At 36.3% G+C, this 3,538-nt stretch overlaps 1 long non-coding RNA gene across 1 annotated transcript; it reads left to right on the top strand.

Moving 5' to 3' along the window:
• The first annotated feature begins 631 nt into the window (after positions 1-631).
• LOC311440788 lies at positions 632-3,102 on the top strand. Its single transcript, XR_014695583.1, has 3 exons — positions 632-766; positions 855-1,803; positions 2,598-3,102. It is a non-coding gene; the product is annotated as an uncharacterized lncRNA (long non-coding RNA).
• The last annotated feature ends 436 nt before the right edge of the window (positions 3,103-3,538 follow it).

Here is a 3,538-nt window from a genome sequence, read left to right as displayed (position 1 = left end):
CACTGCACCAAAATGATAACAGTAAGGATTGTGCAGTGCTTGAAGATCTAATTCTGCGTATTCACAATGCTGACTGTGCTCCTGCTTTTTGAGAAGATGGAGAAAGAGGAGATTTGGATGGAAAATAACACAGTTTTTATTGCAGCTTTAGAAGGATATCTGCAATCTTGTGGCAGCATGATTTGAGCATTCTGAGACCCTCCAAAATAAGGCACAAAGCTTTATAAAGGTTTCATTTAGAGAGATTTAAAAAAAATAAAAAAATAATAAAAAAAAAAAAGCTAAAAAAGCTGATGATATTTTAACAATTTTTACTGGACTTGCCTTTCCAGCCTTTTAAAATTAATTGAAGAGCAACATGCATTTATAAATAACATAATGCAGTTGGGGATAATGCAAATGTCTTTATAAATAACACAGTATAGCTTAAATCATTATTTTTAATGCTTCTATTTTTTGTTCCTATATGAACAGGTCTGTGCTGGTCTGCATTAATTAAATTTAAGTAGGATTTCTAAGGCCAGATCATCATTACTTCTGTGGCCCTGATTTAAATCTGCAGTAAAACATTTCTCCATTTAGTCTGGTGCTTTTGTGTCATATTTCATACACTAGTTGTCTCTTAATTAAATCCATGATGGCCCACCAACACAGACTATTAAAATAACTATACTTTGCACTTGACATATTTATGAGACAGATTCATAAGAGTATAGACTGATACTTGAACTACTCACTGAGAAATGCTAATAAGATTATGATGAAGGTAAGATTAGAACATTCGTCTCCTTTTCTCTTCTCTCTTCTTTTTAGAAATTTATTTTTATAACCGCAATTCACTACTTCTATTTCAGGCTCTTTGATGTTGTTGTATATACCAACAGTTCTTTCTGTGTGGATTTATTGTGGCAATGAAGAGTGGGAAACTGTTAATTTATATCACACCAGGAAAGTGCATAAGTATTGTGTTCCTTGAAGTATGAATGTTTGCAGATGTCTGTAAAACCTTTGCATGGGATTGATATGTTCAAGTTATTGCGTGTAAAGGAATTAGTCTAGCTCTGAAATTGGGTGGGGTTAAAATACTGATTATCATGAAGAACTACATTATTTTACCTTTATTGCCTTGCTCCTCTAACCATCCTGTTGATGTAGGGCAGGCTGGGTCTGCTCCTGCAGTAGAAGGAGGTAGCAGTGCTGTGCCTGTGATCACTTGCTGCATGTTGTCATGCCAGGCTGCATGTTGCCCATCTCCCAGGTGTAGCACAGGATATTTGCATGTAATGGGATGGATAGTTTGCACTATGCAGTGTTTGAAATTGTGTGGATATATGGCCTCAGCTATTAAGAAGAACAGCAAAGGAAGCAAATCCATTAGTCGTATGACTAGAAGGGTTGTATTACAAATGTATTAAGATTTTATTTTTTATTTTATTTTGTTTTGTTTTGTTTTGTTTTGTTTTGGTGCATGGATACCTTGAAATGCCATTTCTTTTAGGATCATTTATTGACAAAGTTGCTGATATCATTTGTTTGATATTTTTTTGAATAATTCAAAACTGGAGGGTTCAAGGAACTCTGTATTTGAGAGAGATGGCAATAGAAGTGATAAAGCTGCTAACTGGATGATCTAAAGTCATCAGTGATTTCTGTCACTTTCCAGGACCAACATATACCTCCTACAGACGTTTTCCCTGTCTCCCTTTTTTGTAGTTATATCCTTTCATGGAAGGGCTCCTGTGCATCGCGGGATCCAAGTGTGGGTACAACTGTAGATGGCTCTAAGTAAATGCAGCTTGAAGGGTATTTATATTATTTGTGTGGTATATGAAAATCCAAATCTACATGTTCAGATTTTTTGATGATAATATGTCACTGTGCTTCATATTGGTATTTTCCTACGATAGCATCAAAAGCATCAAATATTGAGATTTCATTTGCAAATAAATACAATATTAGAAAGTAAGAATAATAAAGATACATTAAATATTTCATCATCTACAGAAATAAACCAGCTACAGTTCAGGGAGCTTCACTAAACACATTAAATCTAATAAAATCGCCTACACGTACTCCTGACACTAGTAGTAATTAAAATAACTTGTTTCAAAAAATTGGTCCTATACATGAATACTTATTGGCAATTATTTCTAAGTTCTTCAAACCAAAGATAACATAATTTGATTCACACACAATGTTCTTGTAAATGTGGTTCATACGGGGTTTTATATGCAGCTTAGGACTGTTAATTGCCATTTTGAGCCTCACAGTAAAATAGAGTTCAATATGTCGCTTTTTCTGAAGTATTGAGAAATGTTTGAGAAATGCTTGTCTTAGTCTAATCAACTGTGAATAATTTATTTCTGAGTCCTACTTTTCAGTATAAGTGGATCTGACTTTTCTCAGAGCTTCTAAAGTCTAATCAACTTGTTATATTCATTTAATTAAGAAAATCTGTAATGAACTGTGAAGTGTATGTACCAACAGGCTTTCTTGTTGTGTAAAATTGGCATATTTTCCCTGTGAACGTGATTGTGTTTGTTTATACTGACAGGTAGCCTCTACTAAACAAATATTTTTTTCATATATATGTATAGGTCAATACGAATAGCATATAAATGTTTTTCTGAGCTCCCTCTCTCCTGATGGACCCACGACCCAGCTCCCTGAATTCCTGCAGCTGTAGCTGTCCTGGAGGCTGGCTCAGGCAAAGAACAAGTTTCTTTTCTGGAAAGGTTACACATTCTTCTGTGCTTCAGAGAGAAGAAGATGCAATAAAGGTGTGACTTACAACAGCATGGATACGAGACCAACTGTTTAAGTCACAGTTACCTGAAAAAGATCATCCCAGTAAAAGATTAAAACATTGCCACGGGGTTGTGGGCAGGATCTGCACACCACTGAGTTACTGAGATGAGCACAAACGAGCGAGCTAAAGATGCTGAGTGAAGTTCCTGTGTCTGTTTCCCAGCCTGAAGTATTTTTTTAAAGGCTCTGTATTTATTTGTTAATAAATATGTAGAAGTCAATCATTCTTCCCATCATTATGTGACATGAGAAACATTTTTTATTAAAAATAAAGAGAGACGCTGTGGGGTTTGACACATTATTTCTTCTCCTTATGCTCAGGGAAACTCTTCAGCCTCAGAGAAAAGGTCCTTGACCCTGGTCTAAAATACTGTCCAGTGCTTATGGGATGTGATATGAAAATCATCAAAACTGTCCTTGGCAGGATGTTTCTTTCCATTAGTTGATTAAAATGGTTTATTGTTGCCTGCAGCACCATTGCTTTATATGTATTTTTTTACAAAGACCAGATGTGCCCATGTCCCGCACTGTTTCTCTTTGTGTGCTTTTTGATAAATACAGCGGTGAAGTCACCGCCTGACAGATCCCTCAGTGAAGTTTCAGAGAGGGAAAGCAGGAAAGGTGAGGGGCTATTGGTGGGGCCAGGGCACTGGCAGCATGAGGAGCAGCACTGGGGCTGTGCAAAAGCACAGAGAGGGCTCCACAGAAAGTGGGAGGAAGCACAAGAAAA

This window comes from Aythya ferina, assembly GCF_964211825.1.
Source record: "Aythya ferina genome assembly, chromosome: 8".
In the NCBI taxonomy this organism is placed as follows: Eukaryota; Metazoa; Chordata; class Aves; order Anseriformes; family Anatidae; genus Aythya; species Aythya ferina.
This window is presented reverse-complemented; position numbering and strand designations above follow the sequence as displayed.